The 17,735-nt window shown below is 38.6% G+C and overlaps 1 protein-coding gene across 1 annotated transcript in view; it reads left to right on the top strand.

Moving 5' to 3' along the window:
• Positions 1-8,118: 8,118 nt before the first annotated feature.
• LOC126915589 (phospholipase DDHD1-like) overlaps positions 8,119-17,735 on the top strand; it is a 410,369-nt gene continuing 400,752 nt past the window's right edge. Inside the window, exon 1 of the mRNA XM_050720397.1 lies at positions 8,119-8,130. The gene's annotated coding sequence lies outside the window, so the exon portion shown is untranslated. The remainder of the gene's footprint in view (positions 8,131-17,735) is intronic.

Below are 17,735 nucleotides of genomic sequence, written 5' to 3'. Positions count from 1 at the left end.
TATCTTTCTTACATGATATTATTCGAAAGAACTCAACTGAATGCCATTTCTTCTCCAAAATTCATAGATGAAACGATATTATGATTTCACGTGTCGACAAAAGAATAATAATAAATGAACGCATATTAAATCATCCTGCGTATATATATGTTTTGTATTCTATTTGAGTAACATGTGTCTAACCAATTCACTGAAATGGTTAATCTCCTTTGAAATATATATTCATCCGCGACCAATATATCAATATAAATTTCTGTTAACGTAAAAGATACCAGTAGAATGCAGGATTAAAAATTCAATTAAAATTAAATGTTTGTTGTTTCTCTTACTCGATTCGCATGGACATTGATTTAGGACTTTTCGAAGTTTCGTTCACAAAGCGCCATACATCTTCGTTTAATTTTAAAAGCCGGACCTCGCGGTACCTACTACGAGATTCAATCAGAAAGTTTACCTCAGAAATTTCGTTCTGTATATGTATCTTTAACTAACAACATAAAATTACGCATCAGGAATTTGTTACATAAGAAACCGTGTTGCATTTCGAGGCAACGAAATTTCATAACGTTTTCGTAATGCTCGATGCTCGATATCCTGCTCCAAATAAAATAATCATAAGAAACGCCGCAAACCCGTTCCGATATCGGCGAAACAATAAAACTGGCGTCGTTCGGCCTGTCGTGGCTGTCGTTTTGCGTACAAAAGAAACAGCAGAAATGCGAATAAAATTCTCGTGACTATCGTACGATTAATTTTTACCATTAATCCAAATACCTACTGCTTCTTTAACCTATCTAGAAAGCTATTACTGCAATTTTCCGATTTTTCCTGATAAAAGGTATAAAATTAAAAAAAAAAAAAAAAAGAAAGAAACAAAGCAAAATAAGAAAAAACGTACGTGTTTTTTTCTCTGAACCACAACATCCTGTCCTATCTCTCGCTCATAGCGTGGCTCACGGTACACATATACTATTAATTATAAAGCGGTAAGTCTACCATCGCAACGACGAGCTCTCGACTTCGTTACAAAATTAATTATCCTCTTTTCTCGTTTTCGCGACGTTCTTATTTATAGCCTGGTAATTAAGAAGCTCTCGTACAGGCTGAATTCGATGTTGCAGTCACGTAAGGGGTTAACATCGTCGTACGAGACGCAACGTTTTCAACCCTTCGCTATCTTCTACCATCGGATCGTTCACCAAAGTCTACGTTTAGTGAAAACGTAGTGGATCACCAGCGTGAACCCTTGCGTCTCAACTCCTCCCCTATAGCGGAACGTTCCAAGGGCAGACTGCTGAATATTTCAAGGGGCAATTTCAACCCTCGCCTCCGGCTATGTTCCCCGCGACAAAGACAATGAAATTAATAGGCGCTGCCTCTCGCCGATCGTCTTTCTTCCTTCGATTCGCAAACGCGTTTCTCCAGCGAGAAACCTTTTAGCGAATCGATGACTCGATACTCAAAGGGAGCGAGGTTGGCCCCGGTGTGCGCACTTTCTTCGTATGGCGAGGCTTAATTCGATCGGTCGATGATTCCCGAGCGAGCGCTTTATTTTCGACTGGCGACAAAGGTCGTTGCTTTGAGCGCAAAGCGACCTGTCAAAGAGGTTTCTGATGCTCGCGTTTCTTCTATCGATGAAGCTGCATGATGCTGACGAAGGAATCGAGCTTTGCGGCTGATAGCTAGAACATGTTTCGAGGTAAAGTGGCAATTAGTACGCACGGCAAATAGGAGACGCGTGTATTAGCGGTGTCTCTTGTGTCATTGCGATTCCTTCCCTCGAGATTCTAGCTTTCTGGGAAATTTAATCAAAACGTTCGGAGAATTCAGCGTTCGTAGCTTACCGTCGCGTGAAACGGCTTGGAAGAGGCTATTAATACAAAATATGTTCGGTTTACGTGTTAAAATGGAGTATTTCGATTAAGAGGGAGAGGGCTGGTTGGAAAGTTTGCTTCGTCGAAATAATTGTCATTTGTCTCCGGAAATAACCCTGGAACTAATTACGACTTTCCGAACGCTGTTTACTTTCCCTGCTAATTAGTTCCATCCTCTCGCCAACGAGATTGGAATTCCGAGCAAATAGGCTAAAAAATAAATTAAGAACAGTTTTTGCCAGCCGAATCGCTGCATGTAAAGAAGCTGCAGCGAAAGAACGTTAGTTCTGAATAATTTAGCGGATGAGTAGTAAAAAATTGAGATTCGTGAAGGGACCGGTCGAATATTTTCCATCCGATCATTAAAAATCACGCTAGTGTTAATAGGAGTCAGCAAAGCTCGAAACATTCGAATCGTTGGAAATCGACCGAATTTACATCGCTTGGCATTTGGGTTTCGCGAATATTAGATTTTGCAGCTGCAGCGATGCTACAAAGGTAATTAAATGGCGAGTCATTGAAGTATTAAACTCCTTGTATATTATGTGTTAGAGAAAAGCGAATTATCGTATAGACTAATGAAAGAATAGATATGAGTAAAGTTTATTGTAACTAAAAGTATCTATTACAAATTGTAGTATTTAAAACGAAAAACGTGATATTTTACTGAAGAATCTTATGTCTTTGTTTGCGATAGAATTCTAGTACACAGTATGCTAAGTATTCCTAGAATATATTGCAGTACATTTATACAGATTTTATATTGCACCAGAATATTTGAACACTGAATTTTAAGAAAGAAGACGAAAATTATGCAGCGATGTTATTATACGTATTTGAAAGTTTATAAACGTTATAAAACAATTCTCAATGTAAATTTAAAAATATTAAATTAAAAATATATTTAACATCGTTCTGTCTCTGATTTCCGAAAAAAGCACACTACAACATTGTTAATTATCAATTATTTGAAAGTGCTAAGGATCTGTGAATTTTAGTTCATGAAAGCGTCTACTATACTACTTCGAGGAATTCCAGCTTGGTTGTATAAGAGCTCTGGGAACATAGTCAGTAAGTATTCTCTTTTAAATTTCAAAAACCTTGCGCCACGTTAAAAGCTTTGTCTCGGCCAATTAAACAGTAGCGCATCAGCAACTCGCATATTTACATATTAATACCTGTAACTATAATTCAAAAGCGCAGTGTAACGTCCACGTGTCATGACTTCATTTATCAAAACAATTCTTAAAATAACATACACCATATTAACAAATTACAACTTTTACTTCGTCCTGTTTTTCTACAACACATAACAATTATGTTGGTAATTTTCAACTTCTGCGAACACAAATATAGCAGTATCGTGTGAAACTTCCTGAGTATCGAGACCTAAAAAAACATAAACCAGGTGCGTCAATGATTATATCGATCCTCTTAGAAGCCGAACTGATCAACTTTACTTTTTATTAACTTCCTAATTTTATTACATAAGTGCATGAATAATATTTAGTTGTCAAAAAGACAAATGATTTATTTCCATAAACTCATCGTATCAATAATGATAAATTCTATTTTAAGTTTTCCCTACTTTTCCCTATATCATCAATTTTTACGAGTTTTCAAACGCATTCGTTTCATCAATCAAAATTTTCATACTCTTATTACGTATTATGTTTTTACTTACATTTATCATATATCAGATATCCTATTACGCCTTCTACGTTATTTGTTATTAATGATTCTATAAATTGTATTAAAATTTTTAACTATTTAATTTCGCTTACCATTCTGTTTCTTAATATTTAGACTAAAAATTGTGTAGTTACCAACATACATTTGAAGAGCACAGACGAAGAACGTGACAAGTCACACTTTCTACTAGTTTTATAATTCGGTATGTTTAAAATTTTTTATTCAAAACTTTATTTTCACTTTGCTTGATTCTTGATATTACTTGTCACGACGTTAAAATATTAAAAGATATTTAAATATTGAACACATTAAATCCTTCCTTTTTTTTTACTGTTTTCCAATATTGTGAACTTTATCGTTCTACGAGAGTTCATGCCTGCCGTGCAATACTTACGAATTAACTACGTATCTATAGGTGATTTTTGCGAATGTAGACGTCGAGCATCGAACATCGAAAGGCGACGTGTAGAACAACGCCGGACGTGTGTAGAAAAGGTAGGGACGTATAAGAAAACGTGATGGGAAAACGGCGTGTGAAATAACGCTGGCCGACTGGAAGAAGGGTTGCAGCAAGACCAGGGGTGCCGGTTGCAGCTAAGGGAGGTGGGGATAATAAGAAGCAGGTGGTGGCGCGTGCTCGTTTATACAGACGGCGCTCATGCCACGTGGGAGCGATGGGGGGACCGGAAAGAAGAGGGTGCCACGAGAGAGGCAGAACGGAACGAAGAAAGAGAAGAATGGGAGGAGGGAGACGTTGGCCACCAAGACGAGCACCAGAAACCGAATGGAAGAAGAAAACGACGTTGCTCGACGGCTGTGCCAGCGTATAATACACTTTTTCCCGCGTCGGCCGACGAAATTGAGCCACGAGCCGGTCCAACGTCGGCCACTCGCGTTTTCTTGTAACCGTTCCTCTTTCCTCGGTTCCACTCGTTCGGTCTGATTTCAGTCTACAGTCCGGTTTTTGCATGGGAGGAGATGGATGGATTGGAATTGTTCTCGAATTGTTCTGCGATTTTTGATAGACAGGACGCGACGCAACGACTTTTCCAAGTTTTGATGAATTGATCGGATTCTTTTAAGTAAAGTTCCGCTTCTTTTATTTTTGTTATTGGAAGTTAGTGTAGATTTTATACAGAAGCAACATTTATTTATAGATCGAAAAGCAGAGGAAAGGGATGGTGCAACAATGATGCTAGTTCTTTACCTTGGATTCTATTAGATATTGTTTGCATTATCCTCAGACGACAGATTTTAGGGAACTTAATCATTTGGTTTTGTAAGTTAATTGGTAGTCGCTAGACAGCGGAAATTTATGGATTCATGAAAAATTTAAGAGTATAAAGGAATTGTACAAAATTTACGTAAGGACAGAAATGTAAAAGATATTCATTGTAAAGTACTTGTTATAATACTTAGTAAACGGGAAAAATTACTATGTGGCATTTATTTCTCTGTTTATGTTCATGAAAATATAAGTTTGCATAAATGTTTATAATTTGCTTAAGTTATATGGGAATCGCACGTTTAACGTTAATCGTGTTCCTGTATAAAAAAAAATCGAAAAATTAACAAGTAGAGGAATTGAGAGACTCGAGTATCCAAAAGATACAGCTATTATTCTCAGAGATTTCAATTAACGTACAATCTGTTAATGGTAAAAGCTCGGTTTGTAAAACTCTGATATTTCCTCAGCGTGGGATGAATAGAAACTGTTAAAAATTTACGACGAGAATGAAGCATATATGTTGATAAGCATACATAACGCCGCTGTTGAATAATGAAAAGCAACAGCGAAAGAATGACGGCGAGTCGAGTAGGATGATGCAAGGGAATTTAACGTGACACCTGCTTTTTACCCGCATGTAGCCCGCGTTGTTCTTCCTGTCACGGTACTAAAAAGTAAAGAGGAAGGAACAAGTAGACGTCTTAAAAGAAAAATATAAATAAACGCAATCTATAATATCAAATCTATCTATTCGAAACATCCTATCTCCTGTATCATTAGCGTCTATCAATAATACTAACGCACCACCTGTAATGATTCCTAGTAATTATCAACCCAGAATCCAGTCTTCAGTCTGCAGTCTGAAATTCATCGATATCATAAGCGAAACAAAGGCTCGATACAAGCTTCATTTTCAGTCGTCGATTAAAAATTCGCCCAAGAGCTTCGCCCGCGGCCATTTAGCGCAATTCGTATCCGGTATTAAGAAATGAAGCGGGTACCACGCGTCAGCCGTGCCCCGTGCTGTCGAAGAAAAGCACACTAATAATAGTAATGAAAGAAGCAGAAGGTAGAGAGGGAGGTGGTGCAAGAAAAATGCAGCACCTGCCGGTGCACCCGCATGCAGGAGGCGAACGGTGCGCCTCTTCTTGAGGAAAAAGAGAGAGGAAGATCATCCAGATGAAAGAAGCCAGGAAGAGAGGAGAAAGAGCAGAGAAAGAGAGAGGAAGGTAGGCCTTCGAGCAGATAGGTGAATCCCTTTTGGATCCTCGAAACGGGTCCTGTCCGTCCAAAAAGGAACGAAGAAGAGCAGGTGTTGCGGCCGCCTGGCAGCTGCCTCCCACCTGGGACTCGCCACGATCTGACTTTGCCTTTTCCATTTGCCTTGTTGTTGTTGTTGTTGTTGTTGTTGCTGCTGCTGCTGCTGCTGTCGCTGTTACTGTATTGCCCTTGTTGTTGTCGCTGTTACCGCAACATGGTTACGTTCGCGTTGGTTCACGTGTTACGTGCGTTACGTACTTAAAAGACGTGGTGTTCGAGCCACGTTTGCGCAAACCTTGTAATTCGGCCGCCACCTGGTTGATGTCGCTGGCCTGGCACGTCCTTAACCCTCCTCACGCACGAAATTTCTACCTCACGTCGGAAGTTACACGTGATCCAATTGCTTAACTGCATGGATAGAGGCGAACACGCGTTTAGACGGTGGATTTTAAGCAGGCATTTAGGAATGCAAATAAAAAGTTGTTTGGAGCGGAAAGGGTTGATCGAGGTGTATCACAGGTGTATATAGTTATATGAGATGGATAGATGTGAGGAAGGAATTAAACGATTTTCGTTGGAAGGGAAAGATTGCATAGTTAGCTACTAATTGGATACACGTGGTTTGGCGATATGAAGATTGAGGTGTGAAGCATATAGGTCTGGTATCTCTGGTTTTGGGATAGGTGGCGCGGTGAGACGATCGTTTGAATAGGATTACGAGCAAGCCTTCAAGAGTGGATTCTCAAGCGAGGTAATATAGTTAACGAGTATAGAATTAGCTTGTTATATTAAATTGGAATAATTTTTGTCGATATCATTATTTTTATATTATCAATTATTTGATAATAATGTCGTTTCGAAGATCAACTGTAATCCGACGAAGGAAATTCTATTCTTCTAAGATATATATAAAAGCTATGCAACATAATTTTTACCGATTGAATAATTTGAAAAGATTACTACCTCATCAAGGTGATAAAATTTTACGGTGTACGTCTTATTTCGCGTGTGTCGAGACTGAAGACAGTTATTTCGACGATAATAGCGTCGACGTGTCGTAAACATACCGCTGCCATTTTCACGCGCGAGATTCGCGTGAACGTCGCGACGTCTTAAGAAATGTTACGCAATGAAACGCGTCAAATTCGAATTTGACACGCGCTACGTTGTAAATCAGCTGGAATTTCAAGGTTCTTGGTGGTTTTTCAGCCAGACGACGCCCTGTAGCGTTCAAGAACGAACTTGAACCAAGAATCGATCCAACTAAATCGGTAAGCGAGAAACTTTGTCTGTTCGCTTTTCAATATTTCAGCGTGGACAACTTCATAAATTTTCCACGTTCGTTTTGCCAACCGTGAACAAATTGCCATCCGTCCCCTCTGTCGTAGCGTTTCATTTTATTTTTCCATTCGTTTTGCAGGGAAAAAATAACGGTTTTCTAATTTGCGGAGAAGTCGTATCGCGGTTTCGCGGCTAAAATTTCGATCGGTTTCCGGAATGTGTTTTAATGGGTGTGCGCCACCGCAATTCCAATCGGGCGATTCTTTTCGCCGGAAGTACCCAAACGAATGTCGGTTTGGCGGTGATCACGCGCCATGTAGTTTTTGTTAGCGTCCGCGAACGTCAAATTGATGAACCGTTATCGACGAATTCACGCGACCAAATTATTCGTAATGAACGACCGAGATTCGCTCACTGTTTTCAAAACTACCGCGATATCGCGAAACTTTTGTTTGGGTAAACCCAAATGAAGCTGAAGAGCGAAAATTTGAATAGATACGATTTTTATGGAAATAAGCTTAATGCTTGTTAGGTTGGTAATTGACTTAAGAGGATTTGTTTGTGGTTCAATGATACTCTTCATGTGGTAGTATGCATACGGGAGATGGATAAAAATATGTATACAGAAGAAATTCCGAACATGTATGATAAATTATATAATACACAGTAACCTTATACGTAGTATGATTTTTTATTCTCTTATTATCAACTACGTACTCTTTTTTTCAAGGATACTACCGTATTTTATAATAGCAAGCATTAATAACGATTCTTTTCCATTATAAAATTGCGAATGTTGTGAAGTTGGAAGGAGAATCGTGTAATGACCTTCGAACAATTCAAGGTCGGAAGAAACAACAACTCCAGTTGGCTGTTGATGTCATAAACTTTGCACGTGTCATGCAAATGAAGTATAGAATGAGATTCGCTGACTCTTCTAAATTACTTCTACTCTCTGGTGAATTTCCCGATGTGAGATATTTAAAAGTCTCTGTGCGTGCATACGCTCAACCTACTTCTTTTCCATTGCGCCGTCGCCGATATTAAAACCGAAAAAGCAGTATTTTATTTGAACAAAACAAAATAAAAAAGAAGGGACGAAAAAGCAAAGCCAGTACCGAACTAAACAATTTTACGAGACAATAAGAGGTATTTCCTTTTTTTTTTCAAGTGTTCGATCCTCGATAAAACAAAATGTAACTATTTCACATATGCCTTGAGATATCCCGTATATTCGCCGACACATTTAAATATTTGCCAGTATTTTACCCTCCCTGTCGCGTCCTCCTCCATCTCGTACGCGTTTACGAGACAGACAAGCTTTTTCCATGGTAAACGAGATCCTACACCGTTTACAAAACCTGTCGTCTCTCTTGTGCACGACGACGACGATGAAACAGCGTCGCCCATTCCGTTAGACAATGAGGGAAAAACGTTTCAACCGTCAGATCGTTACAATGCATTTTCATCTTCGCGCGATACATTTTTCATCGGCGTTATCGCCTCGAAAATCCTGTTCTATTGTTGATGCGCCATCTCGCTTAGGCAGAAACGTGGCCGTCCCTCCCGAGAAATTCACCGATGCGCGCACCGGTTCACCATTCTGCCATTATACGTCGTCCATAAAACTGATGAAATCTCGTGACAGGACACTCTTCCATATCGCGCTGTTCAAACAAATATGCGTGTGCAGTGTGCATTGAAAGGTGACAATTAATCTCTCTCTGCTCGGGCTAACGGATTCGCTCACGGTCGTGAGATCGTGTAAATGTTATTAATTCTTGCCTGATCGATGAAATCCAGCTGTGTTTCATGTGGATGATTGTGTGCCTCTTAAGGCGCGTTTACATCATCAAAAGAAACAACAAGAATTCTCCAATGTTTTCGTACTTTATTTTAGATTGAGACACGCGCGGAAGGACAAACGCGACTGAGGATTTGAAAATATATTTGAAATTAGAATTAGTTGTTTTCGATTAAAAATGACTCGTACGTTATCCTTTTATCTTTTTCTCGTTTTTCTTTAATTACCAATTTCATCCACTAATGGCAGTATTCTGCATCTGTTAGTCATTAGTAAGAAAATTGTCCTTTCTTTAACGTTGAATTAATGAAGTGATTTGGCGGAGATTATAACGGCTTTTAACTAATTTAAGTTAATTTTTGTATCCTATCAATTATGCAAATTTGGTACATTTGAATTTACCCATTTGGAGCAACTACGTGTTACAGATTGAAACATCTATATGATTTTGTAATTTCACAAATAAAGTTTGGATTTCGTCTTGAAAGGAGGCGAATTAAATAAAACACACGCCACATTATACATTAATGCCCTACAGGAAGATATCGAACCTAATCCTATAGAACTTTTAAAGAACAATTTTCTATAGCAGCATCCATGTGACCAACGCACCACCAGCATCGATATGTCTTTGATCATTTAAGTAATTACTGTAGTAACAAGCTTTCGAAAAGCACTTTCAAAAAGACAAATTACGTACACGGAAGTTTCAAACTGTTCCTATACGCGTATAGTGTATGCGTTGCAACACGATTTCAACCTCAAATGGTTCGCGTGCCTTGCCCGTGTATTCTCAGCGTGCGTAACACGTGTGGAAACTCGCCTTAACAGGCAACAATCCAGAAACTCGGTACGCCATCGACGTCCCTCTGAACCGTATACAAAATCGCACGCTTCCGATTAATTCCTATAACCGCTAATTAAAAATATCCCTTCCCTTAAACTGAATTTTTATCCGACAGGATCTCGAAGTACAAGGAAGAACCGTACACTGGATAAGAAGAATGTTCGTATCGGAGGTTGAACGAGTCTGAATATGCATACTCGCGGACGTGGATATAGAAGTCCTTAATGTACTTTCGATGCTAGTAACAGCATGGAAAAGAAAAGACGCGGTTCTTCGAAAGGCTTCCTCTTAGCGTACGCTAAAGACACCACGATCCAGCTGCAACCTTCGCCAATCGAACACTATCTACGTCGTATTTAATTTCTTCCCTTCCAAAGCTCCGTATACCTTATACGATTTTCATGTAAATGCGACTAGGTAATGAATAATATTTAGTGGCGCTCGGCAAAATAAATATTCATGTTTACGCGTGGCTCTTGTGCATCTATTTATGCGGGAGCGCCGGTTTGACGATGTTGTCCGTGTGCTGGCGTGATCGCGCGCGCGTACGCGCAATTATTATAGAGGATGACACACGGATCGTATCGAATATGCGTCGGGCCACGTATACGTGTAACCAAGTATCGACATGGTGTATACGAGGACTTGTAACAACGGTGTTCTCGTGCACGTGCATACACAGCTCCGTCTGTTTGCGCGCGGATCTGCTTGCTCAGTGTTCATTTGCGTATCGATACGTTTACGCGAGCACACAGACCTGCACGGCAACTGCGTCCATGTGTACTTAAAGCTGTATGAATAATTCTTGCGACTTCTAGCGTTATTTAGTAGTGACGTGTAAGCTTCGAATTCATGTGTCGGATAGTGCGTGTGTGTCTCCGATTGATCGGCGGATTTGCATTTATTGGCATTTGATAGGTTTTATATTTTAAAGACGATGTAAGCGACGGGACGATTCAGGTAGAAGAACGAACAAGAAAAAGTTTGAACTGGATGGCTTAATTGGTCGAGGCGAAAGAGATACAGGTTTCAAATTTCTAACTAGATTGGTATATTGGTTTCTCTTTCGGTCTTATTTCTTTAGGAAAAAAGAAATGATTGGAAAGTTGTTGGAACATTAGCTTTTACGGACGGATAAATCGTATTGCTTCGTTTTATTTCCTTGTTTTTATTTGCTTGAGAAGGTTTCAAACTTTGTAATACAGAGTAACTTACAGATTATACAAGTATACAAATATTCATATCTTTTGGGTTTCATTTTATCTTCCTACTATTGCTTTTATTTTATCGCTTTATTGTTGTTTTTTTTTTTCAATGTAACATATCATCAACAAGAGCAAAATTATTGTGACAATGTTATTTACTGGATATCGCATTAACGCGAAGAATTGTAATCTCATAAGGGAAGAGAATATTTTGGTTGCAAAAGACTAATTAATCACCTACAAAGCAAATCATAAAACAAAATTTGGAACTTCTACAAATTGACATATATATACTACAATTAAATATCACCATAATTATGCATTTCTCTCGTTAATAAATTTATCTTATTTGATTAATGTTATTTACGTTTTATTCCTTGTTGTATTAATTATTACACGCGAATTTTACACATACAGTATTATATATTCCATGAATTATGAAAAATTTTAATAATCCATTTATTTTGAATCGTTCATAATTTATGAACCTTCAGATTGTTTGCAATCAAGCTTCCTGGCATATAAAGTTTCGATAACAGCGTATTTATCAAAGCCGCACCTTTGTAGCAAAGCGATATTACTGTATATTGTGGGGCAAACTTTTCCATCGATATTAATAAATCACTGAATATTCTTTTACGCCGTCTCTTGCGAAAAATCAATTAAACACAAATAAATATTTCCGTTTTAGTTGCAGCGTTTCGCTTCAACTGATAACATTTAGGTATACTATCGTTCTGTAAAATACAGAGGCTCACAAAAATATTCGAATACATATGAAAACCTTTTATGAATATATTTTATCAATGTATGTTATATGAAACATGTTGAAACTTCATTACGGTTGTAATGGGACCCGATTACTACGGTTATATTGCTAAAATTTGGAACAGATCTGAAAATGCATATAAAAGCTACAAGATATTTAATATCAGTAGTAAGTACATATTTCGTAGAGATCGCAAAAGTGTTTAAACAATCCAATTATTCGTCATATTAATAAGCCTGAATATTAAATGGAATCATCTTCAAATATTTACTCGATGTTCAAAATGGCTATTATATTATACAGTATACTAATTTTATATTAAAAGTATATTTGTAATAAATATCTTGCAATTTCCACGTACATTTTCATATGTTTCAAACTCTGCCAATATAATCATAACAGTCATATCTAATTACAGCACTGATGAAATTATTTGTATAATATGACGAATAAAATGAATATATTTATATCACACATGCGATACATACATAAAAGTGTTCCGCGGTAAATATTCAAATACTTTCGCGAGCCATTGTACGCTGTAAAATTATTCTATTATATAATGTAAACTGGAAAATTGACAAGCAGAAATTTAATCATGCAAGAAATTAACGACGTGATATAATATCAACATCCCATATTTGTTAATCAATTTTCCAAATTAACTTTCCTACGTCCATTTATGTAATTAATAAATATATAGTTGAACGTTGGAGAGTAAATGTGCTTTATGTTACGTTCTCAGCTTTTGTTCCACGAATCTTTGGCTCTTCGATAACAATCTGTTATAATGTAATAATGTCATATCCCGAAGATGAGCAGTGGAGGCCGGAAAGGCGAGATGCAGCCAGTCAGCTTCCAGAAAAGGTACGCGCAGTCGCGTGTAAATCTTTGGCGCGTGAACCGGTAGGTTTGTATTAATTATTTTGCGGAGATCGCTCGGCCCCCGGATACACAGACTTCGATTTATAGGAAACGGAGTAAGAGAGTTCCTATGTTTAGAATCTAATTAATGGGCCATGGTGTTGCGCCACGTGAGGTATTAGCTCGATTGGAATATATATTTCCAGTTGCGTTTATGTTGCCGCCACTCGTTTCGCTTTATAATTCCGTTATTCGATCTGACTTAAGACTGCTTCGTTCGTTTCTTTAATTTGGCGATCTTAAGATAAAATATTTATTCTATATGGTAGTGGAAATCCAATAGGCAATAAACGCCAGGTTCTTAATTAATTTCCACGTACAAAGTAAAAGATCACAATGTTATCTGAAAAAAAAATCTATAGATCTATCTTCTTGTCAAATAGCTGAGTTATTATGAAATTTGTATTTATTTGACAAATGTAGAAAGAATTATAATTATCAATTCAGACACAGCTAATATTTTAAAACATAGAAGTAAAATTTGCGAAAAGGTTTTGTTCTATTTATCGTTTTATCTTATTTTACTGTTTCTTAGGAAGTTTCTCATTTATTTCAAGCAAAACAAAATGATTAAAATAAATCAATTTAAATAAAAGTCGCAAGACAAAACCAAACTGAAAATGGTAACATATTTCAATAGCAGAAAATATAATCTAAAAATTGTGTTACCTGTTAACCCAGGTCGCGCGTGATGAAGGATACACCAGACGTATCGAATAGGACTTGTAATATTCCCTTTTCTCTTTCCATGTTTTTTGTTTTAATATGTAAAAAATATCACTCACGAGAGTTTCCAGGTTTTGGTTACAAATCTTTTTTCCAACGTAATAATATACTTTCGCTCGGCAGATTCCTGCCATCCAGGGACCAAACTACGTTCCCGAATGTTTCGCTGGCTGATCGTTCCGACAGGCGGTCGAACTTCGTTTGTCGGGACGAAAAAGGAACAGGAAGAGGGAAGAGAAAGAAGAGATCGTTGAGGAAATGGGTTTCATGCTCCGCGAAATTCGAAACTGGCCCCGAGAAGGCGGCCACTAGTTTCTTTTCTTTTTTCATTCGGCTTATAGTTTTAATGGACTGTTCGTTTTGTATTCGAAGGCTTTGGTCCGACATCTAGATTTTAATAATTACCGACGTGCACTATCCTAACCTTCGACCGTGAAAAAGATCGTACCATAATCATAACTATAATAGGGTTTTATGCATTAGGCTGTCTGAAAAGTTTCTTTCGTTTTATGAGGAAATAATAGACGCATAACGTTTTCTGTTTTATACTATTTTGTAAAATTACGCACGATCCATTTTGTTCTGTAGAGATAAACACCGTGACATTTCACAGACTTGGTTTCACGTTTCTATGAAGGTGCACTGTTGTAGAAAACACGTTTGCGAAAAAAAGACACTTTTCAGACAACCTAATATTTGTGTCGTAAACAGATTTCGTGATCATTGATTTGATAGAGTAATAGTTATTACTAAATACTGAAATTATTGTTATGAGATGATTATTATATTATAAATCATACAGATACATGGTGATTACTAATTGCGTTATGTTACGAGATGTATGGCTGAATGTGGATGGATAATTGTTGGATATCAAGCAAATAATTGTAAATGTTTTGACAAAGGTTTGTTCGTGAAAATATATAGGGTGTTGTTAGCTAGTTTGAAAAATATAGAACATCTTGGATTTTGATTAATTAATACTAATAAATATGTGTTTAATTATACGCATTTGAAATTTAAATGTCTTGTAAAATATTTTACGTTAACAAAGAATCACTGGTAAATAAAATCGATCTCTTTCACGGGTTATATCTATTTGATTACAAAGTTTGTTAAATGTAAATGGTGAAATCAAAAATTTGTAGCATGTCTATTACGCTCAGGATTAATTGAAATCGCACGTAAACATACATACGTTCGACGAACACTGAAAACTCCTGTTCCGAAAACGAAATTCAAAAAATTAATTAAATACTATTGTAAATATATGTACATTTATACATATTCAATGTATCTTTTCCTATAGAATTACGTCCACTGGTTTGATAACATTCATATTAAAATATCATATTTCTATCTAAATACATACCGTTGCTGCGATAGCTGTATTATTTTTTCTCCAAATTTTATAAATATCAATCTAAAACGATCGTTGCAATATCAATCTTTATATTTATTGTTCCCGCGGCAGATCAAATAAATCATCGTAACCGGCAAAAATCGTTCCCTGTTCCCAGCAGAAGAAATAAAACAAAATAAAAATGTTCACACTCCGTTCTAGAAATTATTAAAAAAATATCAATCCACGGAACGTAAACTGCAGGAAGGAACGCTTGTGAAAGCAATTGGTGACAACTTTACGGCGTACTTAGAGTGTTACCGCACGAACCACGACTGTTGCTAAATTTTATCGACCGAACAGGAGCACGAGACGGCGTGTGAACGACGCTTCGAATAATCCGTGGAAGTTCAAACTTCGAGAAGTTGGTACGTTTCCCTTGGAGGCAAAATGAGGCGAACAAAGGGAACGAACGAAAACGATGCCCTCAGAAATTGTGGGTTCCTTCTTGTTGCTCGATTGAAGAAAGAGTCTGCCGCCACGGGAATACTGGCTGAGCCTCCGGCGACGAAGTTCTGTGGCTAAGACAAACCCGAAACTCTTCTTGGGCTTCGTTGCTACTTCGAGGCTTTCTTCCAAATCCTGCGCAAACACGAGAAACATGCAGGCAACCGACATCGATTGGGATCAAACGGCGCATTAACCGCAGCTAATTTCGTTTCCACGTTATCTGAGGTAATGGCGATTCCTTAGGTCAGAGTTCCTGTTATTAAAATATTTCGTTTTCTTTGGTTTGGCATTTTTATAGAAAACTTTTTTTGTGAATTTTATTTCTTGTAATTTAGAAAAAAATATTTTCCAAGATCTTTAGATCTTCGATCTAAAGTCTAACTAACAGAACTAACGGAATAAAAATTTCGAATGCAGTGAAGCAAAAACGAGGGAGGTCGTAGACAAAACCTATAAAACCGAAACGTGACACCATAATTGTTTAAACCGGGCTCGTGCACATGCACCAACACATGCACATACATGTACACCAAAGAATAGAAGAAAAAGTTCTATCTGCGCGCTATCCTGAATATTCGTCGCGTAAAATAAAAATAAGGTAAAAAGTAGTACAAAGTATTGAATAACAATACAAACATTTACATCTCTATAAATTACCAACACATTGTCTCGTCGATATACGGTAACCATTTTTTTATTTACACGTAGCCTTGTTTTCGAATAAAGCGTTTTTTGAATCAACTTCTATCGTCCATTTTCATAATATTCAACTTTCGTTGACATACTCTTATGAGCGTACTTCCAAATGATGCAAAATTTAATATACTTGGACCTAATTAATTAGTACGTAAATGGTGCGCTGAATACAATGCTGCGCAATTTTTATAGCCACTATATTTCATAAAACACGAACCGAAAGCAACACGACTACCACATACATGTGATTCGGCCAGCTGCTGAAAGGGGTTATAAAACCAAAAATATCATTTACATCATGCCGCTACCAGGCAAAAAGAGAGACAAATATAAAAAAAAAGAACACCAAGTATGTTAAAATAAACGGCCGCGAGTAGAAGATAAGGATCGATGCTCGATCAAGCTGGTAACGATAAGACACGCAAAGGTTCGCCGGTAAACGCGTGGCCGCTTTCCTCCTCTTTCCAATCCCATGTCCTTGAAAATCGTCCGCATGGCGTACGCGATATGACCGCTGGCATTCGTCGTCGGTTCGCATCGTCGTCGGCGACGGTGTCGTCGTCGTTGTCGTCGTTCTTCTCGCGTGCTTGCATGCCGGTGCATTCGCGCGAAACGTACAGACGGACGAACTCACGAACCCGGGTGTACACCGTGAACACGCTTGTGTGCACACACGCGTACGAGAAACGCGGGCACGGACGAGCGCGAGGTAGGTGTACTCCACCTGCACCGCGTACGCGCGTTTATTATCCCATATCGATGCGTGTGCATGTGCGGATCGAGCGTGAGGCAGACGCACTGATGACTCGGAGGGAGAAAGAAAGGAGGGTAGAGAGGGAGAGGAAAGGGAGCGAGAGGAACCGTGAGAGGAATCGAGAGAGCAAGATCATGAGCGGGGTGGAGAGAGCGTATGGAAGGTTGGATCGTTCGCTGCCGGTAGCAACGACCCTGGATGCATCGACTCCTGGGGTTGTTGGGTGGTAAGGGTGGTGGATAGAGCGAGAGGAACTCGTTGGTAGGAACGGTAAGAGGAACGGAGAAGGGTAGACGTAGATAGCAGAGAGACTAGGGGAGTCACCCTTTGTCTTCTGTCTTTCTCTCACCCCTTAACCAACCCCACTGTGTCCAGAATCCGGTCTTTTTCTAGCTACCCTCTCCGTTCTCTCTGTTTTCCTTTCTCGCTTCCTCCCTGTCACACGTACGCACACCAATACACGGACTCTTGCCAATCTGCGTTCCTCTCTGTTCCTCTTCGGTCGTCTCCCTCTCTGCCAGCTCTTCGGCTCTCCACGCTATTGATCCCGCAGCATCCACCGCGAAATAACGACGTACGCCCCTGTATGCTTCTCTTCTCTTTTCTCTTCATCTTCGGCTTTCTTCTTTCTCTTTGCGCCCGTTCATCGGCCAATCTCATCGAGAACCAGATGAGGAACGAGTAACGAGCAACGTATCGTTGCGTGGTGGCTACCACCGACGCGACGCCGCGCTGTCTTCCCTCGCGTGGTTCTCTTTCCCGAAGCTTCGAACATACACGGAGGGAGTTTGCCGGCCGGACGGGAACACGTTGAACTCGACAC

The sequence above is a fragment of the Bombus affinis genome, chromosome 4 (assembly GCF_024516045.1).
Source record: "Bombus affinis isolate iyBomAffi1 chromosome 4, iyBomAffi1.2, whole genome shotgun sequence".
NCBI lineage: Eukaryota > Metazoa > Arthropoda > Insecta > Hymenoptera > Apidae > Bombus > Bombus affinis.
Note: the sequence above shows the minus strand (reverse complement) of the source record. Positions and strands in the feature narration are given on the sequence as shown.